Source organism: Mauremys reevesii, linkage group 12 (assembly GCF_016161935.1).
Source record: "Mauremys reevesii isolate NIE-2019 linkage group 12, ASM1616193v1, whole genome shotgun sequence".
Taxonomy (NCBI): domain Eukaryota; kingdom Metazoa; phylum Chordata; order Testudines; family Geoemydidae; genus Mauremys; species Mauremys reevesii.
The window spans coordinates 42,251,926-42,278,441 of NC_052634.1; the positions used below are offsets into that span (position 1 = coordinate 42,251,926).

General features: G+C 53.0%; 6 non-coding genes across 6 annotated transcripts; 3 read left to right on the forward strand and 3 right to left on the reverse strand.

The window, feature by feature from the left end:
- Positions 1–402: 402 nt before the first annotated feature.
- TRNAK-CUU lies at positions 403–475 on the reverse strand. Its single transcript has one exon. It is a non-coding gene; the product is annotated as a tRNA-Lys (tRNA).
- Positions 476–7,465: 6,990 nt separating this feature from the next.
- TRNAI-UAU lies at positions 7,466–7,559 on the reverse strand. The gene is made up of 2 exons: positions 7,522–7,559; positions 7,466–7,501 (listed from the first exon to the last, which is right to left on the reverse strand). It is a non-coding gene; the product is annotated as a tRNA-Ile (tRNA).
- A 2,512-nt stretch (positions 7,560–10,071) lies between these two features.
- On the reverse strand, positions 10,072–10,144 carry TRNAF-GAA. Its single transcript has one exon. It is a non-coding gene; the product is annotated as a tRNA-Phe (tRNA).
- Positions 10,145–11,252: 1,108 nt separating this feature from the next.
- On the forward strand, positions 11,253–11,325 carry TRNAR-CCU. Its single transcript has one exon. It is a non-coding gene; the product is annotated as a tRNA-Arg (tRNA).
- A 7,472-nt stretch (positions 11,326–18,797) lies between these two features.
- TRNAC-GCA lies at positions 18,798–18,869 on the forward strand. Its single transcript has one exon. It is a non-coding gene; the product is annotated as a tRNA-Cys (tRNA).
- A 4,428-nt stretch (positions 18,870–23,297) lies between these two features.
- On the forward strand, positions 23,298–23,370 carry TRNAK-UUU. The gene has a single exon. It is a non-coding gene; the product is annotated as a tRNA-Lys (tRNA).
- The last annotated feature ends 3,146 nt before the right edge of the window (positions 23,371–26,516 follow it).

Genomic DNA, 26,516 nt, shown 5'->3' on the forward strand with positions numbered 1-26,516 from the left:
GAGTAGAAAGAGCCTCCTTGGGGTCAGGCAGCCTCTGGGTAAGGGGGTGGGGACTCAGATCCTTCCGCCAGCCAATTCCACCGGGGTCTTGTAAAAGCCAGGGAAGTTCCCAACAATAGCCAGAACAGACTCTCCTTACACTTACGGTCTGTCCTCATTGCTTCTCTCTCTCCCTTCCCCCCATCTCTGCTGCTCCACCTCTGGGCTTTCTCAGCACCTGGCCCCACAGTGCTTCCTGGTAGCCAGAGACTGCATGTTCTAGGCCTGCTCCTGTGGATGTGGCCTCTCTCCTGATTGATAAGGAAAGGAACCTTTCCAGGAAATGGCCACAGCTTCTGGGAATCCAGCTGTGGCTGTGAACAGAATTTGGGTCATGGCACACAAGGCTACTTAAAAGCTGAGTGCCCAGACAGGGGCTTGAACCCTGGACCCTCAGATTAAGAGCCTGATGCTCTACCAACTGAGCTACCTGGGGAACATTTTCACCGTTCAGCACAAGAGTGAGCAGGCAGGCAAAAGAGAGGCAAAAAAAGTCCCAGGAACCCCTCCTCTTTCTGTTCAGCCACTGCCTGTCAGCAGGATTCCTCCTCCTCCTCAGGGAGACTAAATCTAAGCACCTAGACAGCAAGTCCGTCTGCTGCACCCCAATTCCCCATGCCTGAGCCTCCCTACCAAAGTCCTTCACCTGGCTCCATAGAATTACATCTCACGTCTTGCTGGGAACTCGACTTCTTGTGCCCAGAGAGTCTCCCCCCCCCCCTCAGTAGATGACCCAAGAAACTCAGTGTCCACCTTTTCCAAAGAAGTGTGTGAAGTAGCTTTGCTCCTGTGTCTACGTGGTCTAATGACTAAGATATCTGACTTTGGCTCAAGTGATTGAAAGTTCAAGTCACTTTACGGTTGTATTGCTGCAGTTTTACCATTGTGCTGAAAGTCCTGCTCCCTTCAGGGCTGGAACCTCTTCTTGGCCGCTCAGGCCAATGCTCTGGCTTCAGCTAGAGCCCCGGGAAGGAGTTGGGGGTTGGGTGTCACAAAGGCTGGGGCATGAGCCCCAGGTGCTTCCAGTCTCGCCTTTGCCCTTCCTGACTTGCCAAAGAAACTGGGCGGCTGCCCGGGCTAGCGTGTGGAGCAGTTTCCCTCTTCCAAGTGTGCGCCTGTCCCTGTGCTGGAGGGTACTTGCTACATAGCGCCTTGGGAGCCTGGGTGTTTCTCTGCTTCTCGCCAGCTGGGGAAAAGCCTCTTGGGGTAAAAATCTCCTGCCCCACTGCAAAAGTGAGGACCATGAGTGGGAACAGTCAGAGGCTCCACCATGGGGGCTGGCCCTGCTTTCCTACTGTCTTCTGTTGTTGGCCACAGAGCATCAGCAGCCGCCCCGCATGGTGGTCTGCGGGTGGCCTTCAGTGGGGGTTTGGCATGGCAGGGAGCAGGCTGGCCGGGAGTCTTGTTGCCTGTCTGCTGGCCACACATAGGCATGGGCCTGCCCTCATCTAGCCCCGCCCTCAGTTGCTCTGTGGCTTTTAAGCCTTCCCTTGGAGCAGTCAGCACCAGCCGCCTCTGCTCCAGGTGCCCAGAGGAGGAGAGGTGCTGGGCTCCAGCCTGGGACTCTGCCTCCCTATCAAGCCTGGCCCTGGCACTGCTTTCTTCAAGTGCCATGTGGGCAAGAGGAAAGGTGTGGCCACAAGCACCAAACTTGGGGGCATCAGGTGAAGCAGTGAGAATCCCACCCACCAGACAGCCACAGCCACTTCTGGACCCCAACCAAAGACCTGGCTCCAGTGGGGAAGGAGTCACCCAGCAGGAGGGAAATGATTCACTCTTATATAGGTGGAGCTAGGAAAGCACTTTGAGCACCAGATCTTTACCACCCACTAACACAAGGTCCTACTGACATTTGAACTCAGATTACAGGATTCAGAGTCCTGTGTATTACACCATGGGAGCAGCTTGTGCTGCCATCTCTGGACATTGGTGACGCTCACAAGACTGGCTTGTGTAAGGGACTGTTGGCCCTTTACTAAAACTGAGTGGGGTTTTTTTGGTTGGCTAGTTCCCAATCCCAATAGAAGGGGGAAGGGTCAATGGGAAATCAGGACCCAGAGACTGACAGGCCCCTGGGGCAATGGTCACCAACTGGTAGGGAACAAGTGAAAATTTGTTAATGGAGAAAAATCCCTGGTGAAAATTGGCAAAGTTGTGCAGATTTTGAAAAGTTCCAGTGAATTTACACATGAAGATACAAACAGAGAGACAAACACACACAGAGAGAATGAGAAAATCACAGACTGCACAGACCCACACAGACATAAACAAAAACCGAACCCACACAGCACACAGAGGCATATACCCATAAGGGAAAGCCACACAAAACATAGAAAGAACAAATCCACACCAAAAATACAGCAAAAGCCCACAACAGGAAACACAAACCCCACATACCAAAAGAATACTAAGCAAAAAACAATCTGCATGCAAAAATCATACACACACCCACGCACACAAAACTATGCCAGGCATCCACCAAAATCGCACAGGACCCACATGCACATCAACACGGCAGATGAAACCCCCCCCAACATAGAGAAAGCCAGGCAGGGTTTGAGTCTCACAGCGAAGAGGGTGAGCACACAGGTGGTTTGGGGAGCAAAGACTGAGGGGGAGTCGGGGGCAGTGCTCTGGGTTGTGCTCGACCCCTCCTGACACAGGCGGCTGGTGGAGAGCAGAGCCTGGTAGATCTGTGGACTCTGCTCTGCCCTGCTCTCTGTAAAGCAAGGGGACCCCGGTGTCTTCTGAGCTGCAATTGTATTTTCTGCAGGACAAAATGATTGGCAGAAGCCATTTGCTTAAAGGAAACTAGCGCTGTAGGTGAGGTTTTAACTCACAACCTCAGCATGACTCCACTCAGTACTGCGCTGTAAGTACTGGGCACTAACCCATTGCACCTCTGGTGCCTGAGTGAGTGTCTTTTCTCCTTGATTCATGGATGGATTAGGGGTTGAGGGGGGTTGCATTAGTTAAAACAAATCCATATTAAAGACTGCAGGATGGCAGCAGCAGAGGTGGGAGCCTCCTTCCATGTGATAGAGCTGGTTGCCCCTTCCGTTGCTCAGGGGAAGGTTGGTGCTTTGAGCCCACCCGGTGCTGGAACGTCCCATGGGTGAGATTAACGGGACTCTTGGGAAGGGAGGGGAAGTCTTTTCTATCCCTGCCTAGCTCCATTGGTCTCCTGTGGCCCTTTCGGCTCTCTGCTCCCCTGTTGGGGAGATGCAGAGACAAGCCCCCATCTGGGAGAGTCACCAAGAGGCTGTGTCCCATGGCGTGTGTGGGGGAGAGGGGGAGGGTTGGATTGGGCTCAAGGGGAGACGGTTGTGTGTGACAGTGTGTGGGGGAGGGGGAAATAAATAATGGAAAACACAGGGGCAGTGACAGTGAAGCCCCGTGTCTGAGTGTTATGACCCTGTGTGGTGCTGCTGGTCACCTTCCCCTCCTATGGCCTCAGCTTTCATTGAATCCAGCATTTTTTCACCTGTCCTCACCACAGAGGTGTTCCATATGCCTCAGATTCAGAGTGTCCCTCTTAGAGACGCCGAGGACTGGAACTGATTTCAGCTGCTGGACAGCTCTGCTAGGTCTTTATTCATTTGCACAGGAAAATGCTGAGAGTTTAAATTCATTTCAAACCCCTGCCCCCCTGCGGGGGTTGGGGGTGCCGGCGGGGTGCGGGCTCTGGGGGGTGTTTGGGTGCAGATGGGGTGAGTGGGTGGTCTCTGGGAGGGTGTTTGGGTGGGGGAGGGGTTCTGGGGTGCAGGCTCTGGGGGGAGTTTGGGTGCAGAAGGGGTGAGAGGCTGGTCTCTGGGAGGGAGTTTGGGTGGGGGAGGGGTGCTGGGGTGCAGGCTCTGGGATGGAGTTTGCAGTGCCGTAACAAGGGTGAGGCGAGTGAGGCACTTGCCTCGGGCGCGCAAAGTGGAGGGGTGCAGCTCTACCACGATCAGCGGCGCTTCGGCGGCAGCTCTACCGCAACTGCTTCTTTGGCAGGAATTGGGCGGCAGGTCCTTCCCTCCAACAGGGACTCAGGGACCTGCCGCCAAAGAGCCTGGAGCCGGCCCTTGCCTCAGGCACAGAAATTCCTTGTTCTGGCTCTGGGAGTTTGGGTGCTGGGTGCAGGCTCTGGGCTGGGGCAGAGGGTGGGGGGAACAGGAGGAGGGGTGGGGGTGCAGGCTCTGGGAGGGGCCAGCAGCCACTGGAGCAAGCAGGCAGACGCTGCTCAGCTCCGCTGCACTGCCGGGGCCCCTGGGGGGAAGCGCCTGGGGTGGCAGGTGGGGCCAAGGGAGTGACCCGGTCCCAAAACTGCTGGAGCCCCACGGGCGAGACCTGGGGACCAGGACTGCCAGCCAGACAAACACCTTTAAGAGGAGGCGTCCCTCTCCCTGTCACAAACTGATCTTCCTCCTTCAGTTCAGTGACAGCCTGAATTGTTCCTTATCCCGGCAGAGCCAGAGGACTGAAAGCAGCAACATCAAACCCCTGTGTAGCTCGCAGGAATGGACACAAACACTCCCTGGTATCTGAGGAGATGTTCAGCTTTGCCCTTGGTCAACTACAAGGCTAAAGGGAAAGGAGGTGGCACCAGGTATAAAGAGTGAAACACGACACATCATAGTTATGCCCATGGTGGCTGCAAAATCTTTTGATGTACTTCTTCTTATCAGCAGTGTATTGTTTTCTCAGGAGCCTAGGCCTTGACCAAGAAATTTGTACTTTGCTAAAATAATCGACTGCCCCTGGTGAAGACAATGGACTTGACACCCACTGGGGTGTCCCTACACAGGTACAAGTACTAACAACAGTGGCTGCCTTTTAGCCATAGATTTTAATCAGGGCAATAAATTGAAACAAACCCCTGTTAAATCATTTCTCAGCCCGAGTCCTTCACCCATATTCCCTAGAGCATTGGGCCACCATGTGGACGTTTCATTTCTGACCTCAATTTCACACAGAGACAAAATTTCCTTTGCAAAGATCCATGAACAGCAAAACCTCCCTGTGTCTCTGGTCTGAGCCAGGGCATTCGATGCCAGTGAATCTTTTTCTCCTGCAATGGCAATGGTCAGACAGAGGGGTCATGGCACCTGCATCCCTGCCAGGGAGATATTGGCTCGGCTTTTTCTTTCTGCTGCTGTTGTTAGTCCATGAAACATCAAGGGTGGAATGCAAGGCTGAGTTCACGCGCCAGCCCTCTGAAAAATTTCAGTGCCCCAGAGAAATCCTGCCCCCTGCTATTGGAACAATGTGCTGGAGATTTGACTAGGAAAGGGACTGTCTGAATTGTCAGAGTGGGGAATGAACAACAATCTACAGCAATGTCGTTCACACAAACACACTCTAATCATGCTCCAACCGGAAGGGAAATGGGCAGGAATTCTCGCTGTTCAGCCCAGGACACACTTACACTGATGCGCAGCCGTGAGTGTGCTGGGGAAGCTGGTCTGGGCAAACAATTTGAAGTGACAATTCAGTGAGAACAAAATCATCATGCAGTAAAATGGACATATATCAAGTAGTTGTGGCTGAGTGGTTAAGGCGATGGACTAGAAAGTCATTGGGGTCTCCCTGCGCAGGTTCGAATCCTGCCAACTACGCAAGTGCTGTGCTGTTGTTGTTATTATTGTAGTCTTAGTGCCTGAGCATCCATAGTGCAAACTGGAGATAAATCTACTTTCACTCTGTCTACACTTAAAACACTGCTGTGGCACTGCTATAGCACTTTGGAGTAGACAGTGACTGGAGGGATTTTCCCATCCCTGTAATAGCTGCATGGACAGAACAATTCTTCCTTTTCTTTAGCACTATCTAACCCGGAATTAGGTCACCTTAACTATATGGGTTTGGGGGGGGGGTCACACCCTGGGAGACATCGCTCTGCCAGTTCAGTGCCCAGCGTACACCAGCCCTTAGATCCCTCTGGGTATTTCAATGCAGGCACTGACCTGTGAGAGGAAAACATCAGCTCACAAACACAGAGACTGAATTTCCCACATTTAATCTCGCTGCACTTTCCAGAAAGTCACAAAATTCAATTCATTCTTGCTAGGACAGAGAAAAAATAAGTGAGACTAAGTTTTTGGCTTGATTAAATAAAATTAAGTGTTTAATTGATATAGTAAAAATCTGTACTGATTCCTCTAACTAACACCATAGCGTGAAATAGGAACAGAGACAAATCTTGTCAGTGACGACTAATTTCACAAATGATCTTCCCATTATTAATTTCCACATTGCCCCTATTGGAGGTCTGGGCATCTCCAGTGTCATTGCTCTGCATTCACCTGCCCCTAGAATTGTTCTTGGACATTCGCCTTCCTCTGCGGCATGGGGCTCGGGTCACTTGCTGGAGGATTCCCTGCACCTTGAGGTCTTTAAGCCACAATTTGAGGACGTCAATAACTCAGACATAGGTTAGGGGTTTGTTACAGGAGTGGGTGAGTGAGATTCTGTGGCCTGTATTGTGCAGGAGGTCAGACTAGATGATCATAATGGTCCCTTCTGACCTTAAGTCTATGAATCTATGAATCTAGTCCCAAATTTGGAAAATTGTGCCGTTCAGAATGTGAATAGTGACCCCGTCTCCTTCCTGCACCTGCTCTACATTGCTCCACAGCAGCTTCTCTACCTGCAGAGTCACCCCAGCACTGCAGTGCAGCCGCCCAGGGTTCAGCAGCAGGGGCTCCTGGCAAGGACAGTGGGTGCAGCTAACAGCCCAGTGTGCCTGGCCCTGAGGCAGCTGTAAAAAAGCAACACTCCCCCCAGAAGTACAGAGACTGAATTCCTTAACTTTAACATCATGACCCCCTGTAGAAAGCCACACGTGTCAGTTGTATTTTCACAGGGAGATGCAAAAATCAAGTGACCAATTTTTAAGTTGAGTAAATAAAGTTGAGGAGATAGTTATTAACCTCACAAAAATACACTAAAGATCCCTCAACATAACACCTGAAGGTGAAATATGAACAGAGACAAACCTTGCCAGCAAAGGCTCATTTCCCAAACGATCCTCAAAATGTTACTAATTCCTACCCCTCCTCCACAGGAGCTCTGTGCAGTGTAACTGTTCTGCAGGCAGCTTCCCATTCAATGCTGTTGTGGGACATTCCCAGGCCTGGAAATGTACCAATGACAGAATTTGAAGAGCAAACCTGGCTCCCCGCACCAGGCAGGATTTGAGTGTTTTGTCCCTGTCACTTAGTCTGTGTCAATAGTACAGACGCCAGGGGCAGGACTCCAGGCTCTGCTTCAGGGATCCTGGCACAGGGGCTGGGGGGGAGAAAGGATGGTAGATTCTGACCTGGAGAGGAGGTAATAAGTGAAGGGGGCATTTTTTATTAGCCTCCTCCTGAGGGTCCCCAGGGCTTGAATTCTACATTCCACAGGACAAATGAGGGGGTGACACTACTTGGCTAACGAAAACCAGTGCTCTAGGTGAGGTTTGAACTCACAACCTCAGCATAGCTCCTCTCAGCACTGCCCTATAAGTACTGTGCGCTAACCAATTGCGCCACTGGAGCACCTGTTAATTAGGTTTCTCTGAGACTCCTAGGTTGATACAGGCAAGGAGTGACCCCCAAAACATTCTCAGTGGGGTTGAGAGCAGGTAGCGACAAGTGTTGTACTCGGTGGGGTGGATTCTTCTTAAGGGTTCCAGGCACCATTTGACCCTTTTGTTCTTCCCTGTGTAATAACAGAGCTGGTTAAGACTCAATGGAGACTCTTGCTGCAGACCAACAGGTCTGAAATCACTGAGAACCAGCTCTAAGCATTAGTCCTGCTTTGGGACAGTGTCTCTCATGCAAGGAACTGCCCAGTCTGCGCTAGCAGTGAGGCTCCCTCACTAACAGCTGAAATCAGGCAGAGCTGTGGGAAGTGCAGGGCCCCAGGGGTGCCTGAACAGGGGGGAACAACACCCCAGGTGCCCAGAGGAGGAGAGGTGTGTTGGGCTCCAGTCTGGGACTCTGCCTCCCTCCTGCCTAGTCCTGACTGTGAAGCCTGGCCCTGGCCCTCCTTCCTTTAAATGCCATGTGGGCAAGAGGAAGAGTGTGACAGCTGCAGGGACCAAAGTTTTGGACATCAGGTGAAGCAGCGAGAAACAACCATCCAGTCAATCCACAGGAATCTCTAGCCAGACTGTTAAGTTCTGGGACCCCAACCTATAGCCAGCAGCCCATTGAACCAGCCAGACCAGAGACCTATCTCCAGTGGGCATCAGTCACCCAGCAGGAGGGAAACTCTAGTTGACCCTGAGAGAAGGTAGCCAAACACATTGAGCTCCAGGGCTTTGCAGCAAAGCAACGTATCACCACAAGGTCCCACTGAGATTTGAATTCAGATTCCAGGATTCAAAGTCCTGAGTGCTGCCCATTACACCATGGGACCTGCTGCTATTTCATTTTCTAGACCCGTGTGACTCTTGGCTGGTTTGCACTCTGCACTTATTGCTTCCCACCAGCGGCTTCCTCTCGCAGGACTCTCTCTCCTCCTCCAGTGACTGTGGTCCTGCACTACCGGATCCACAGGTCCTGCCCTGAGTCCCTGCATCCCCCTGCTTTGTCTCCGTTCCCTGCAGGCTGCAAAAATGTCAGGGGAGTCTGCTCCTCCCTTCACTCGATGCTCCCGCTCATATCAGCCAACTGCAGCCTCATCTCCTGGAACTTGGGCAGCTGTCGCTTCATCCAATCGTACAGTCACATGCTGACTGGCTCCCCTGCCTGGATGCTCTTGTGGAAATCCCACAGGCGACGCTGCAGGACTTTGCACTGTTGGTTTCTTTAATGTTGTGATGTTTCCCCAGCTGCCGGAACAAAGCCACCAACTCCTCCCTCAACGACTCCCACCAATCCCCCTGGTAACCACAGAACCCTCTGATGCTTTCCCGTTCTGCCAACACCGCCAGGCCTCCCCCCCCCTGCTCGTTTATCTTGCAAGCTCTGGATGTTCAGCTTCCAATATCCTCTGCCCTGGGTCAGGGAATTGCCCACATTGAGCACACAGTGAGAGCTGTGTGATCCGAACTGTCCATTGGCACCACCCTGCACTGGGCTGTCGACGTGCTCTCCTTCACGTAAATACGGTCAATGCGACTCCTGGCCTGTCCCCGCAGAAAGGTGTATCCCCTCTGCGGCTGGTGTGAGCTCGGGTCAGAGGAATAGGAGGCTACCACCCACCCTCCACTGGTTCCACTGTGCAGAAACACGTCCTCTAAGCCAACCTCACTACAGACCTGCACCAGGTAGTGCTCATCATAGAAGAGTTTCCTCTGACGGTTGGGAAAACAGGACCAGCAGACCTCAGGCTGGTGCAACAATTGAAATCCCCCCCGACACCAAACACCGTGCGGTCTAGAAGAAGGGAGCCAGTTCCTTCACAGAACTTTCCTTTCATGCCTTAACTGGGGACCATACACACTAATATAGCCATAACCAGTGCCATGGGGCACAAAGCCACCAGTAATGCCCTCCCTGGTCGGAGCTCCACCACCTTCTGTACTCGCACCATGAATGTGAAGAACAAGACTCCAACCCCATCATTCTTCCCTGGCCTGGAGGACCAGAGAGATGGGCCCTTCCTCCAATCACCCTCTGCCCATCAAGCTACCCTAGAGTTGTTAATGTGCATTTCCTGAACACCCACCATGTCCAAGCCCAGCTGCTCCAAGACACTGAACATCAAGTGCCTCCTCCTGGGCCCGCAAATCCCTTCCACATGGCCACTTTCACACATGCCCCTTCCCTGGTACTGCCCTCCCTCAGCTGCACAGAAGAGTTTTCATCCCCTATACCTGCCTGTCACTGCCCAGTGCCCCCTCTAGCACTCTCTTCCTGCCATATTGGGTCCACCAATAACTCACTGAGGAGAGACAGCTCCTGTCCCTCATTGTTAAATGTCAGGCCAGCCAATTAGGGGCAGAAGCCCACAACATCTTTTCCTACTGCAGAGCCCAAGCTCAGGGACTCACCTTGGGTGCAGGGACCACTGTGCTCCCAGAAAACAATCCACCCCTGTGCAAAGAGGGATGAAAGGGCCTGCCAAAGCCTGGGATTGAACCAGGGACCTTTAGATGTTCAGTCTAACGCTCTCCCAACTGAGCTACTTTGGCAGCTGTGTGGTAATGTTTTGGCCTGTTGCTTCTCTGTCCGGGATGTTTTTGCAGCAGTTGCACACAAAAAGGACGTCATTGTGAGCGGCCCATGAAGACAAGACTGGCTTTTGCCTGCCTTGCTCAGCTTGACTTGCTGCCTCACCCTGTTCCTGCCCTAGTGCCCGGGTTGACCTGGTGGTGGAAGGGCACTGGGGGCCAGTGGCACGGGGAGAGTCTTGCCACCACTTGCCACCACCCCCTGTTGTCCTGGCTTCCCCCACTGGGCGTCATTTCGGGAGGGAAGTGGGGCTTCTGCCTCCCCTCCCCGATTTTCACACCGCAGAGGAGTGCGAACAGGAAAACGAACAGCTGCTCCACACCCCCACCGGAGGAACCCGGCGCCCTTAGCTGCTCCCCCTGCTTCCCCCCAGCTGTGCTACTGAGTGGAAGCGTCCTGTGCCCATAACACAGAGGTCGATTAATCAAAACCCTCTATGCCAGCACCGGGCCTCCTGCTTCTTACACTGGGCCTGCAAGCAAGGGGGCGGCTGGCACAGCGCCAAGAGTCTAACCTGTGAGGCAGGAGGCGGCTGACGCCCGCAGCCTGCTGGGGAGCTCCCAGAAGTTATTAAGGGACAGAGACTCCTCAATGCCCTCAGTGACAAGGGTTTGGGGGTCACCGAGGCCAGTAAGGGGGTCACTATGTCAGCCCTGTAACCCTGGGTGTCAGGTCACTGTGCAGCTTTGATCTAGAGCTCGGATCCCAACAACCAACCAGCAGCCCACAGCCTCCCCCTGGGTCTGCCCCACCTGGTTCCTCCTTACAGGCCGACCTTACCCCCCTTCCAGCCCCGGATTTGCCCCCTAATCATCCTACTGCCACTCAGAGCCACAGCCGTGGAGGCGCTGAAGGAGGCAGGGGTGACTCTAGGGTGGGGTTCTTCTCTAACGATGGCTGGCAGAAAGGTGGTGCTCAGCTCTGCCAGGGACCTGCCCAGGTGCCTCGCTGCCAGGGGATGCAGACATTTCTGTAAGGTCATTAAATGGGTATTTGGCTTCTGAGTGAATGTGAGGAATGTGCAATCCTGAGAGGGAATTTCCATCCTTCTTTCTGTTGCTTTTCAGGGCCCCAGTGGCCTAATGGATAAGGCATTGGCTTCCTAAGCCAGAGATTGTGGGTTCAAGTCCCATCTGGGGTGGTAAAGGTCCTTCTTTCTTGTATATTGCAACAAAGCCTTGGTGTTATTTTCCCCAAGGAAGCTGGGAGACATTTGAACCCAAAGTACTGGATCTTGGGAGCAATCCCCCAGAAACAGCATCTTCCACTTCACAAATCCTTTCTAGACCCATCAGTAGCAAACACTTAATACTAGTGTTTGTCTGAGAATAGAAGGAAGGGGAGTGTTTACTCCGACACCTCAGTGAGTGAAACAGACAGAAAGAGCAAGGCCATCCTGAAAGAGAATGGATCTGTCTGGAGACAAAGCAGAACCTGAGAATGAGCAACAGTGTGAAAAGAACTTCAAATGTGTGTTAAGTGTTAGATAGGTTGGTCTGACAAATTTCAAGAAAATACCAATGCTCATAGACTGATGCGGACACTGGCTGCTTCTGATCTTTTACTGAGAATTCATTGAGAAATATTTTCCTTAACTATGTTATGGAATATTGGGTGGGCTATGAAGGCACCATTCCTCCTGGTTTCGCCCTTCGAGAGAACACGGCTACATGGCATGCGGCCAGTGCTCACCTTCCAGTCAACTGCTAGAGAAGACAACACAGACAGGGATGGCAGCAGGGCAGACTGGAGCTCCACGGAGATGGTGGGACCAGGTCTCATCAATGGGGAGGTGGCCACCCCAGCATGCACAAGGCTGAGCCAGTAAGTGCGGCGTGTGCTTCACTGTGCCCCTACTCCCTGCATGTGGTGGTGGAGGGCAGTTACTGAGTTCGGTTGGTTTGGGAAATTTAGGGCTTGGCTACACTTGCAGATGTAGAGCGCTGGGAGTTAAACCACAGCAGGGAAACCACTGCCGTGTGTTCACACTGACAGCTGCAAGCACACTGGAGTGGCCACATTAGCAGCTCTGGCAATGCCACAGAGAACAGTGCAGTGTGTTAACTATCCCAGTGTGCAAGTGGCTGCAACGTGCTTTTCAAATGGAGGACGGGGGTGGAGTGTGACAGGGAGTGTGTTGTGTGTACGTGGCGGGAGTGACAGTGTGTTTGGGGGGCTGAGAGTGTGTCAGCATGCTGTCTTGTGTGTTCGGACAGCAGCAGACCCCCACCTCCCCTCATACACACAACAGCAGCAGCATTCCACACTAATGGTTGCTTTGTCCCAGAGCAGATAAGCAGCCGGCTGTCGGAAATGGAGCTTTGAAAGGGGATATCCGCATGCCTGCAGCCGATTTCAAAACAATGACCAGAGTGGGCACTTGACTTCAGGGGATTATGGGACATTTCCTGAGGCCAAACACAGTGCAGTGATGCAACACGTCATCCACACTGATGCCCGGGTATTTCAGCAGGGCTCAGCGAGCTTTATGCTTCTCATGGAGGTGGATTACCAGGAGCACTCCAGCTGCAGAGCCCAGGTGCTCCATGTGCCTTGTGAGTGTGGACACCTCAGGAGTTAGGGCACCCGGGGCTGCTTTAATGGGCTCTAACTTGCAAGTGTAGCCAAGTCCCCAGACTATGTCACTTGTGTGACTTACTTGTGCTATTGTAATAAATACAATAGACGTGCAATGGTCAGAAATTGCACCAGCAGAGAAGTATATTGCAGGGAAACCGTAAAGAAATTAAGCATTTAAATGATCTTCCACATGTCCCGCGTCCCACTAAAATGAATCCAACCCACAGGCAACATGGGCAGAAGTATCGGTGTCAGGATGCTACATTGTTAGCACAGTAAATGAAGCTGCAAAATAAATGATGTTTAAATGACCTCACTCTATTTTTTACAATCCTGTGTTAAGAGGTAATAGATACAGATGGACACCAGGCAGGGTCGCTTGGAGGATGAAGCCTTTATGCTTCCATCTCCCACCACTGTCAAGTTTTAGCCAATTAGGACAAGTCAGCAAATAAGAACAACCTCAGGTCTCAGTAACTGCTGCAGGTAGCAAAGTCCTACAGGGAGCAGTTTCTGGCACTACACCTGCGCAGCTCTGCTCCCCGACTCTTCTCGGGCTCCTGCTCTCTCCTTAGCTCCGCCCCACTCTGGCCCAGGCAGTTCCAGCTCCCACGGAGGATGGGACCCCCTGGCCTGGTTACTCCCTCATTACACTGCCTGGCCTGTCAGTGCGGCTAACTTGGAGCTTTGGCCTCTCCCCATTGCCCCTGGGGACTGTCAGTCTCAGGGGCCTGATTTCCCATTGGCCCTTCCCCCTTCTATTGGGACTGGGAAGTAGGCAACCAAAACACCCACGAAGTTTTAGTAAGGGGCCAACAGTCCCTTACTCAAGCCGGCCCTGTGAGGGTCACCGATGCACAGAGACAGCAGCATGAGCTGGTCCGATGGTGTAATGTTCTATGGGCATCCTACTAGATTGCCAGCTGCTTTTCAACTGCAGTGTGGAGACTGTGTGTGGGGAGAGATAGTGAGTGTGTTGGGGAAGAGTGAGTGTGTTGAGGTAGGTAGGAGCGGATCATTATTAACCCTACTTGAAAGAGGGAGAAAAATAAGGCTGAGAAAGGAGAATTGACTTGTCTTAGGTCACACAGCCAGCCAGTGGCAGAGTTGGGAATAGGACCCAAGAGCCCTGATTTTCAAACTAACCATCAGATCTTGAATTTCAGACATTGAATGACCTGAATAAAGTGCTCTCAGATGAGCTCCAGACCAACAACAGTGCACAGTAATTATTTAGCAAGTATTTGAGGAGAACTGCAATGTTAGAGAGAATCATGAACTGCTCAGAGACCATTAATGCAGAGAAGCAGAAAAATTCATCAAACATAGAACTGGTTCTGACTTATTTCCTTGGTCTTAAAAGAGAACAAGGACCTGAGTCTCCTCCCTGTCAATAACCCCCTGCTCAGCCAATCAGGGTAGAGACTGAGGACAGGAGGCTGAGGGTTCTCACCAGGGAGCCCAAAGGATGGCCCAGGTCACTGGTGGGGATCACTGCCCGAGCACTATTTCAGCCTCACATTTTTGGGTGGACCTCCCACAGTGGGAGCTGCAGAGCACTCCCCCGCAACACACACACACACACACACACACACACCTCGTTCCTGGTGTTGGGAGGGGAACAGGTGAAAGGAGCAAGAGACAAAGAGAAAGGAGGGAGGGATGGATGGAGGAAAAGGTGAAACAAAAAGGACAAACCCTAATGACCCCAGTGATTCTAAGGGACAAAATCCCAGGTACGGAACAAAATTCTGCCTCCTTAAGCTCGTGTTTTCCATGCCTAGAATTCAACTGTCACCAGATGGATCAGACTGAACAGGTTTCAAACCTCGAGGAGGCTCTTACCTTCTAAACAGGGACAGCTGGTCTCTAGTAAACTCCCTAAAAGGGAAGGAGAAAACTCGAAAGAGGTTCCTCCTGGCGCTCAGGTACGTGAACCCGAATACTCTCTCTGTCCTCAAAGAGAGACCTGGAGAAGGAGACTGGCTGAAGCAAAGCCACAGGGGTCTCTGAGGTTTCCCTGGCCCCTCGCCCCTGTCCTGCCTGGCTGATGTCAGCATCTCTCTGTGAGGTCACCACCTCCCCACCACCTTTGACCAATAGTCTGAGGTCCTGCAAAAGGCCTTTGTGATGTCACTGCCACACCCCTCCCTTGCTGTGCTAATGTCCTGCCCCTGGCCAGGCACTTTGGAGATTTGAGCTACTCCCTGTGGATCACCCCACTCAAGGAGCGTTCGTTCTGGGCAGCAAACCGGTAGTTTTGGATCATCTGCAAATTTTGTCAGCTCGCTGTTTAGCAGATCATTTATGAATATGTTGACTAGTCCTGGTCCCAGTACAGACACCACTAGTTACCTGTTTCCATCCTGAAAACTGACCATTTATTCCTACCCTTTGTTTCTTGTCTTTTAACCAGTTATTGATCCATGTGAGGACCTTCTGGAGGTGAAAGTAAGCCCGTATGTTCCAGTATGGGGTACCGGCAAGAGCCGGTACGCTGTGCCAGCCCGGCCCGGCTTCCCCAGGCTGGTGATTTAAAGGGCCCAGGGCTCCCTGCTTCAGGCAGAGCCCCGGGCCCTTTAAATCACCTCCCAAGCCCCCCTGCCAGAGCCCTGGGGAGCCATGGATGCTGCTCTCTCCCGCTCTGCCAACACAGAGCAGGGGTGGAAGAAGCTTCCTTACAGTGGGTGGCAGCACCATTGTCCAAACTGTGGCACTCCCATGACACCCCTTCCCTAAGGACCCCCACTCACACCACCTCTCCCCCCGAGGCCACACCCAGAGAACGCCTCTTCCCTAAGACTGCACCCTTCCCCCCCCCTCCATCATTTGTCCTAACAGCCAGTAAAGAGTGGTGGGGCCATGGCCCTCTAAACCCCCTGTTCCAGCCCCCCTGACACAGAGCTAAGCAGGCAGCAGTGTGTGCGTGTGTGACAGAGAGTGCTGTGCTGAGCTGAGCCAGGGAGAGAAGGGGGCTGATGTCGGGGCTGTCCCCTGCCTCAGGACTGGTTGCTTCCAGCAGCTGTCTGAACTTAGAGACAGTGTGCGACACACTCACTCTTCCGCAACACACACACTGTCTCCCCCCCCCACACACACACACATGCTCTCTAGCCATGGGTGGCAGTTTGTAGACATTTTGGTGGTGCCCAGAACCCGCCCCTGCCCAAACTCTGCCCCTCACCTGCCCAAGGCTCTGGGTGGGAGTTTGGGTGAGGGAGGAGGTCTGAGGTGCAGACCCTAGGCTGGGGAAGGGGATTGGGATGCAGGCTCTGGGAGGGAGTTTGGGGATGGGAGGGGTGCAGAGGGAAGGGGTGCAGGGGTGAAGGCTGTGGGGTGTGGCTGCAGATGAGGGGTTTGGAGTGTGGGAGGGGCTCAGGGCGAGAGTAGGAGTGTGGGGGATGAGGGCTCTGGCTGGGACTGGGGATAAGGTGTTTGGGGGGCTGGAGGGGCTCAGGGCTCAGGCAGAGGGTCAGGGTGCGGCGGGATGAGGGCTCTGGCTGGGACTGGGGATAAGGTGTTTGGGGGGCTGGAGGGGCTCAGCTCAGGCAGAGGGTCAGGGTGCGGCGGGATGGGGGCTCTGGCTGGGACTGGGGATAAGGTGTTTGGGGGGCTGGAGGGGCTCAGGGCTCAGGCAGAGGGTCAGGGTGCGGCGGGATGGGGGCTCTGGCTGGGACTGGGGATAAGGTGTTTGGGGGGCTGGAGGGGCTCAGGGCTCAGGCAGAGGGTCAGGGTGCGGCGGGATGGGGGCTGTGGCTGGGACTGGGGATAAGGTGTTTGGGGGGCTGGAGGGGCTCAGGACTAGGGTAGAGGGTTGAGGGTGCGGTGGGGGGGCTCTGGGGTGGGGCAGAGCTGGGGATGAGTTTGGGGTGCAGGCCGGCTGCTCTGGGAGAGGGGCCAGAGAGGACTCCCCCCAGCCCTTTCCCTGCAGGCAGCAGCAAGCTCTGGGGGAGGAGCCCCCTTTCCTGCCCCCCAGCAGCACACTGTCACTGTGGCCTCACTGGGGGTGAGGGATGGGGCAGGAGTGGTGACTGTGGGCAGAGGCCCCCCCCCTCTGTGCTGCTTGAGGGTCCTGCCGGAAAAGGGTTTCAGGGGGCAGGGCAGGCTCAGTCAGTCTGTCCCGGACATGGGGCACTAACACCATGCGGCATCAGTTGCTGGGAGGCAACATGGAGCTGCTCAGGGAAGAGACAATCAGTGATTCTCTGCTCCTGGGCCCGGGAAAGACGAGCGGAGCGGGGGCAGAGCCCGGGGCCGCGGAACACTCGGGGGAGGCGTGGGGGGCACCTGGCTCCACATATTGCTGGAGCTGGGTCCCTGGTTCTGCATATTGCTGGTGCCCCAGCACCATATGGGTATGGAACTCTCCGCGTATGTCTCTACCCCACACTGCAGTTGAAAAGCAGCTGGCAATCTAGTAAGGTGCCCATGGACCAATGAGATAGAGAAACCTGCATCATGTGATGCTGTACCAGCCTGTGAGGCATTGCAAACCCTTCCCAAAGCACCCTGCAGCCAGCTGCACAGTGGGATAGCTACCCACAATGCACTGCTCTCTGTGGCAATCCAAGAGATGCTAGCATGGATGTGCTCTGGTGACACAGGGGCATAGGCTGGACATGCAACAGCTGTTCAATTAAAACACTTTAGTTAAAACCACATTACTCTTTCATGCAGACATAGCTTAAGACTGAGACAAGACCCAGCTCCATTGAAACTGAAGAACCACAACTTCCTCCACAGTCGGCAGGATGTGAACCTGCACAGGGAGACACCAATGAATTTCTAGTCCATCGCCTTAACCACTCGGCCACAACTACTTGCTGTATATGTGGTTCTCACTGCACTCTAGTTCTGTTCTCACTGAGTGATCAATTCCAGTTGTTTCCTGAAACCAGCTTCCACAACACACACACTGCTGTGCCCTTGTGTAAGTGTGTCCATGGCTGAACTGCAAGAATTCCTGCTCCTTTCCCTTCCGGCTGGAGCACGAGGAGAGTGTGTTTGTGGCTAATGACTTTGCTGTAGCTTGTTGTCCATTTCCTGCCTCGATCATTCAGACAGTCCCTTTCCCTTCATATCCCCAGTACATCAGTGATTGCGATAGCAGGGGGCAGGGTTTCTCTGGGGCACTGAGCTTTGCCAGAGGGTTGGTGGCTCCTTTCTTTCCTCACCCTGGAGTAAACTCAGCTTTTTATTCCATCCTTGATGTTTCAAGGAATAACAACAGATGACCAAAGAAAGAGGTGGACAGGGTGGGTCTCAGGGGAGGGGCAGAGAGGTGTGGGTGATAGGCAGGGTGGGTCTCAGGGAGGGGCAGAGAGGGTGGGCGATGGGCAGGGTGGGTCTCAGGGGAGGGGGCAGAGAGGGGTGGGTGATGGGCAGGGCAGGTCTCAGGAGGGGCAGAGAGGGGTGGGCAGCAGGCAGACCTTGGGGTAGGGGTGGAGAGGCGCGAGGAGGCCCTGGGGAGGAGAGGACGAGCGAACGGGGGACCAGCAGGCCTCCGCCAAAGAGCAGGGGTGGGAAGTGGCCAAATGGGAGTGAGGGCAGAGCACAGATGGGGCCTCGGAGGGAGGAGAACGAGGGAAGGGGTGGAGTGGGGACAGCGCCGTGGTCTGGGCAGGGGCCGCCCACAGGATTCAGGGGTCCTGGGGCAAAACAATTTCAGGGCCTTCCATAAAAAAAATTGCAATACTATAGAATCCTGTATTCTCCTGGGGCCCTGCAGGCTACATTGGTTCCTGTCCATTCAGGAGGTTATTTCCACCTATTCATAAATAATGAAGCTGCTCTAAGCGGAGGGGAGAGAGCTGTCCCATCCGTGCAGTTAACCCATCTCCCGAGAGGTGGTAGCTATGTCAGTGGGGAAGCTATGTTGGTGGGTGCAAGCTGTGGTGTCTACATGTGTATATAAAGTTTAATCAAACCCCATTTTTAAAACCCTTGTGGTCTGGGAATAGAAAAGGAGCTCTCTGAGGCAGAGCCCATCCTTCAAAATCCTTAAGATCACAGACTTGCCAACACAAATGTCATGGGGGTATAACTCAGTGGTAGAGTGTTTGACGGCAGATCAAGTGGTCCTTGGTTCAAATCCAAGTGCTCCCTTCCAAACTTGTTACTTCAGTAAAATAATTCTATTTTCAGGAGCTCCACTAAATAGGGATCCCTGAAATGAATGGACACACTCAATGTTTTCCTGTGCAAATGCATAAAACCTCCCAAACATGTCCCCCAGCTGAAATCAGTTCCAATCCTCTAAGTGTCTAGGTTTGTTTTCATCAACTAAACAAAGGCACATGAAGACACATTTGCAGGTCCTTGGCCTCCATGGGCTACAATGTGCAGAAGAACAAGAACCACATCCACATGGGAGGCATGGACTAGTCTGTATTACATTTGGTAAGTAAGTTGCCATTGGGACTGAAAACTCTACTGGAGGTGAACAGGAGCCTGTTGCAAAAATAAAATAACCAAGATTTACCAAACTCCCTGTTACACATTCAATCCTCTGTTTGTGCACACGGCATCAACTGGGGCTCTAATAAATGGCAGCCTTCCATTAACACAGATTGTTGTTCCTTGTAACTTTCAGATACATCTGAATGGCAGCTGTTCAGAGGTCATGTGCTGCTAGTTCATTTTCATGTATGAAGTCCTGGGTTCTATCTCTTTTTCGCTCTGCTGCTTTGCTCATGCCCAGCTGGAATGTGGCCCTGCAGGAGTTTTAATCCTGCTGAGTGAGGACCAAGTGCCAAGTGCATGCAAGGTTGGGGGGGTTCTGCGCCTAAGTCACCTCAGTACATGTAAGATTCCCACCTGCTGTGCTGCTTGGGACAAGGGTAGATGAGAAGGGCAAATCCTCCAGCACTGGAGGGAAAGGTCCCATCTGCTCAGACTGAGAGGCAAGGAAACACAGGGGCAGTCAGTGCTCAGGGAGGAGAGAAATCAGTGATGTACACCCAACAGGGGACACTGTCTTTTTGAGTATCACAGGGGTAGCTGTGTTAGTCTGGATCTGTAAAAAGCAACAAAGTCCTGTGGCACCTTATAGACTAACAGACGTACAGGGGCATAAGCTTTCTTGGGTGAATCCAGGGTGAGCTGCAGCAGTTCGCACTGGATCGCGTGAACCGGTTGTTAAATTTAGAAGCCCCTTTAGAACCGGTTGTTCCTGGAGGAACAACTAGTTCCAAAAGGGCTTTAAATTTAACTAAAGCTCTAGTAGCTCCTTCCCCTTCCCGCCCCAGCTCACCTCACTCCGCCTCCTCTTCTGAAGCTCCTCCGGCTTCTTCTCCCCTCCCCAGCTTCCCGCCAATCAGCTGTTTGCACGGGAAGCCTCGGAGGGCTGAGAAGAAAGCAGAGGCTTCCAGCAGGTAAGTTTCAGCGGGGGCGGGGGCGCCAGCGGGTGGAGGGCTCCAGGCGCCGCGCTGCCCAGCGAGGTCGGGGCCGGACCTTGGTCCCTGGGGCCGGGCGGTGCAGCGTGGCTCCTGGCCCCCCAGGTCCAGCTGCGACCTCGCTGGGCAGGGCAGCGCAGTGTGGCTCCTGTTCGGCCCCCGGGGCCGGGCCGGGCGGCAGGGTTGCTGGCCCGGATCCGTCCCCAGTGTCCGCCCGGCGGTGGGGTTGCTGGCCCGGGGTCCGTCGGTCCCCTGTGGCCGGGCCGGGCGCGCAGTTTCTGGCTCAGGGTCCGTCGGTCCCGGCGGCCGGGCCGGGCCTGGCGGCGGTTGCTGGCCCGGGGTCTGCTCCCGGGCGGCGGGGTTGCTGGCCCGGAGTCCGGCCCGACGTCGGCTGGGTGGCTCGATCCCAGCCCCAGGCCAGCTGGGCCCCCAGCTCCAGGCAGCACGGTAAGGTAGCAGGGAGCCGGTGTGGGAAGAGGGCAGGGGAGTTGGGGGGGGTGATTAGTGTCAGAGCGGTCAAAGGGCAGGGAACAGGGGGATTGAATGGTGGCAAGGGTCCCCAGGGGCAGTCAGGAAGGAGCAGGGGTTGGATGGGGCAGAGGGGGGCAGTTAGAGGTAGGGATTCCAGGGACAGTCAGGGGACAGAGAGAAGGGGTGATTGGATGGGGTAGGGGTCCCTGGGTGCCATCAGGAATGAGAGAAGGGGTTGGATGGGGTGGCAGGGGGCGGACAGGGAAGGGGGGGGATAGGGCATAGGTCGGGGGGGCTGTCAAGGAACATGAGGGTTGGATGGGGCACGACCCGCCCCGGGAGGAGGGAACCGGTTGTTAACATTTTGGCAGCAGGAGGGACCCGGTTGTTAACATTTTGGCAGCTCATCACTGGGTGAATCCCCACTTCGTCAGATGAATGTAGTGGGAATTCTGTGACTGGCTAGCCAACTACAAAAGTAGTTTCTCCTCCCTTGGTGTTCATACCTCATCCTCACCCCTCACCCCTCATCCTCCCTGATTGAACTAATGCTCAAATAAATTTGTAAGTCTCTAAAGGTGCCACAAATACTCCTGTTCTTTCTTTGAACTAATGTTGTTATCTCTAGACTGATTCTTGCCTGCATATTTATACCTGCCCCTAGAAATTTCCACGACATTCATCTGATGAAGTGGGGATTCACCCGCGAAAGCTTATGCTCCAATATGTCTGTTACTCTGTAAGGTGCCACAGGACTCTTTGTCTTTTTGAGGCGAGTGCAGCTTGCTTGGGATGGTGCTGACGATGGATAGAAAAAAGGCTGGAGTCAATGACAGACAAGACCACAGAAGGGGAAGGGGAATGGCAGCCCCACAGAAGGTCCTGGGTGCTCAGATGCCCCAGTTATTGCACCCTGGCCTGTCACAGAGAGAGAAAAGACCCAGAGGGACCCAGGAGCCCTACAGTGATCCCATGGACAAGAACCTGGCTGGGAGTGGGGTGAAGGTTCCCTGTGGGCAAAGGGGAGTTGAAATCCCTCAGTGTCCTGGAATTTAAGCAATGGAAGCTTCAAACCCTGCAGGGGTGTGGGCTGAGGTGCATCAGCAGAAGGTTGGACTGGACACGGGAGGCAGGTTTGTATAATTTTTGGTGGTGCCCAGAATGGGACTAAGTCCTGCCCCACACCCCACACACACTTGCCTAAGGCTCTGGGGTGGGGGGAGTTTAGGTGAGGGAGGGAGAGGGGCTGGGCTCTGGGAGAGAGTTTGGGTGCAGGGTCTGAGCTCAGTCAGGGGGTTGGGGTGCAGGAGGGTGTGCAATGGGCAGGGTCCTGGAGAATGTTTGGGTGCAGGTTTGGGGTCTGGGTTGGGGCAGGGGGTTGGGGGTGCAGGAGATGGTGAGGGGTGCAGCATTTACCTCAGGCATCTCCCAAAAGCAACCCGCATCCCATCCCCCTCTGGCAGCAGCCCCTAAGCGGGAGGGCCGCGGGTGTCTCTGCGCACCGCTGCCCACAGACTCCAACCCCGCAACTCCCATTGCCACAGTTGACAGAGTTGGCACTCAGGGAGGGAGCAGCGCATAGAGACCCCACCCCACGCCAGGGGCTGCAGGGATGTGCCAGCCGTTTCTGGGAGTGGTGTGCCACATGGAGCGAGGGCGGGCAGGAAAGTGCCTTAGTCCCCTGGTGCTGCTGGCAGTGGTGGCAGGAGTCTGGGCCCAATCTTTTCACCTGGTATAGTCCGTGTTCCAGCTCAAGTGATAGCTAGGGGATGTCTCATGACTGCAGCCACCTTTCTTCTATTCCACCCCCTTATACAGCTTTGGTACAAGGCAGGAATCGTTTGTCTCTCTCCTGGGGAAAAGCCCCAGGTTTAAGATGGATTCCTGTACCAGGTGACATGGTCACATGTCCTGTGAGACCCCCCAAGCCTTCATTCTTCCTGGCCTGACTCAGGGATGGTGCAGGACAGAGCCATCTCCAGTCTATTGTCCTGGTTAATGGGAGCCATCAAGAGTCCAAACCACTATTAATGGCCCACACTTTGCATCATTACAACAGGACCTCAGAGTTATAGTTCATATTTCTAGTTTCAGATAGAGGAATGATCGGTTCATACAAATAGGATGAACACACACAGTAGATTATAAACTTTGTAATGATACCTTACAAGACACCTTTTGTATGAAGCATAGTCCAGTTACATTATATTCACTCTCATTAGCATATTTTCATAAAATCCTATGGAGTGCAACATCACAGCAGGGAAAGGGTTTTACTGCAGCACCTGGGAGCAGTTGAGTTTCATGTTCAGGCTGTGGTATGAGTTCCTTCAGGTTTCTTGTAAGCACGCAGGGCCCTTAGCGGGTGCTCTCAATGCAGGAATGGCCCAGAAACAATAAAGTGATGGGGATTGCATTTTCCTTTTTTATTTTTGTATTTCCAATGACATTTCTGTTTGTGATTTTGTTTTGCTTTGTATAACTGTGTTTTCTCCTATATTTGATAGTTAATGAAAAAAAGAATAATGCCTCAGGGCGCCGGATGGAGGAGCAGGCTGGGGCTAGGACTGCTAAGAGAGCGACAGTAGCAGGTTTTCTGTATTGTTTCTGGCCTTCATTTACATGACTAGTTTCTCTTCTGCATGAAATTTGTTTCATTTATGTGTGAGCCTGGCTAGCTCAGTTGGCAGAGCATCAGACTTTTAATCTGAGGGTCCAGGGTTCAAGTCCCTGGTCAGATGAAAAAGGAGCTGTTCCTCAAAACAAAAGAAGGCATCTCTCCAGGATGTTATCTGATATCACCTTTTTTCCCCCCCAGGACTTGGCTTTTCACTAGGAAGGGCCATGTACTGCCTGGGACTCTATCTTGCTTTCTCAAAGGCCATGAAAGCCTGTCTTTTGCCCGCTAGCTTGTTGTGACTTGAGCACAAGAGGGGACGTTTGATCCAGAAGCCTGGCCATGCCTGGAGTCCTGTAGGGAGGGATGCGAGCTGCATTTCCTCTGAGTCCTGAAGCTGGGCTGCAGCCTGGCCTAGGAGGCAGCCCTATTGGTTGACCTACTGGCCCAAAGTCACTTGGGTGGCGTTGGTGTTCCCCAGGGATGCTGAAGGGCCTAAGGGAGGGAGGCTCAATACTCCCCCCATCAGTCAGGGCGGAAGAGGAGGGCTGCAAGAGTGGGCAGGTTGATGGCTGGGCCTTCTAGCGTTCGGTTGGGGACGAGGTGAGGAACGCGAACTGGGAGAAATGGTTGCTGGCCTGTGAGGAATGGCTCAGCCGGTGCCGTAAGTGGACCTTGTCATTACCTACAAGGTTGTGATGCTCAAGATCCACCTGTGGGGAATTTCCTCAGCCAGGTGTTTCCCCCTGCTCCACGAGTACTGCTGAGACCGAACACGATGGCCTTCCACCTCTTGCGGGGCAATAGGACGTCCCTACCTTGTTAGGTGAAATGTGGCTTTTCTGCCGTATGAGAAGGGGGGTTGGGCCTGGTGGGCCTTGAAGCCTTGTACGGCTCTACTGTTTTGTGTTTCAATTTTCAGTGGGTGGCTGAGCTGGAGGGCAGGTCAGGCCCGAGGGGACTGGCGGGGCAACCGCAAAGAACGCAACTGACTCTTCCGATATGGCCACATTTTCTTTTACCCCACTGGGTGCAGCACCGGGTATGGAATGGCTGATGGTGGCAGAAGGGGGAGGAGATTAGGAAGCCCCCCTCCCCCGGTGTTCTTCTATTCCCACCTTACATCCTACAGGATTTTCAGTGGGTGGCTAGGTGGAAAGTGCTTGCAGGATGGCTTCATCCGCAACAGCGGCCGCTTTCACAGCAGCGGCCACAGCAGCGAGCCCCGCCCCTCCCCTTTGGCTCAGTCTGAACAGAGGTCAATGTACCACTGGGTGAGACAGGCCAATTTTAGGGAGCTTCCTCTGAAGGTGAGCAACTGTCCCCAGAACTTACTGACAGGAGCTTTAAAGTATTTTCAAATCTGCACGGACGGCATGTGCACAGCAAAGGCTGCCCGGGGCACTGTGTCAGGCTCTGGCACCGCTTGAGACAATGGACCATCTTCAGCCACCAGGTGACCCAGGATCTAAGGCAGGAATGGGGTGAGGAAGCAAGTCAAGCTGAGCAAAGCAGGCAAAAATTCATCTCGCCTTTGTGGGCGCTCGCAGTGATGCCCTTTTTGTGTGCCAGGGCTGACAAAAACATCCCAGACAGAGAAACAGCAGACCAAAAAAGTGCCATTTACATGCTGAAGTAGCTCAGCATTGGAGAGCTAGAGGTTCCCTAGTTCAATCCCAGGCTTTGGCATGCTCTTTTGGTCCCTTTGTGTGCTGTGGTGGGATGTTTTCTGAAGCACAGCAGTGCCTTTACCCACCATGAGTTCCTCATTTTGGGCTCCCAAGCAAGAAAAGACAGCATGGACTTGTGCACCGAGCTGGCCCACCTGACCTTTCTTCTCTTGCTCTTTCTCAGCAAGGGGAAGAAAAAGAAGCTCTGCCTCAAGCTGGAGTCAGAAGGGTGACATAAGGATGACTTCCTGAGTGCCGGCTCCAGTCCTTTGCTCTACCAGCTGATCTCTCGAGGACTGCCACCACTTTCTCCAGGTTGGCCCATCTGTGTGTTCAGAATGGAGAGGGGTAACTAGTGGTGTTCCCCAATGGTCAGTCCTAGGACCAATCCTATTCAACTTATTCATAAATGATCTGGAGAAAGGGGTAAACAGTGAGGTGGCAAAGTTTGCAGATGATACTAAACTGCTCAAGATAGTTAAGACCAAAGCAGACTGTGAAGAACTTCAAAGAGATCTCACAAAACTAAGTGATTGGGCAACAAATGGCAAATGAAATTCAATGTGGATAAATGTCAAGTAATGCACATTGGAAAAAATAACCCCAACTATACATACAATATGATGGGGGCTAATTTAGCTACAACTAATCAGGAAAGAGATCTTGGAGTCATCATGGATAGTTCTCTGAAGACGACCACACAGTGTGCAGTGCCAGTCAAAAAGCAAACAGGATTTTAGGAATCATTATAAAAGGAGAATAAGATAGAGAATATCTTACTGCCTTTATATAAATCCATGGTAGACCCACATCTTGAATACTGCATATAGATGTGGTCTCCTCATTTCAAAAAAGATATACTGGCACTAGAAAAGGTTCAGAGAAGGGCAACTAAAATGGTTAGGGGTTTGGAACGGGTCCCATATGAGGAGAGATTAATGAGACTAGACCTTTTCAGCTTGGCAAAGAGAAGACTAAGGGGGGATATGATAGAGGTCTATAAAATCATGAGTGGTGTGGAGAAAATGAATAAGGAAAAGTTATTTACTTGATCCCATAATATAAGATCTAGGGGCCACCAAATGAAATTAATAGGCAGCAGGTTTAAAACAAATACAAGGAAATTCTTCTTCACACAGACACAGTCAACATGTGGAACTCCTTGCCTGATGGGGTTGTGAAGGCTGGTGCTATAAGGGGGTTTAAAGAGAACTAGATAAATTAGTAAGTTTCAGAATGGAAGCCATGTTAGTCTTTATCAGCAAAAAGAATGAGGAGTACTTGTGGCACCTAACAGACTAACAAATGTATTTGAGAAACAGCTCTGACATCATAATAAAAAAGGCTGACAAAGGAGGTGCTGTCGTCATCATGAATAGGTCGGAATATGAGCGAGAGGTTCCTAGGCACCTCTCAAACACCACATTCTACAAGCCATTACCCTCTGATCCCACTGAGAGTTACCAAAAGAAATGACACCATCTGCTCAAGAAACTCCCTGAAAAAGCACAGGAACAAATCTGCACAGACACACCCCTAGAACCTCGACCAGGGTTATTCTATCTGCTACCCAAAATCCATAAACCTGGAAATCCTGGAT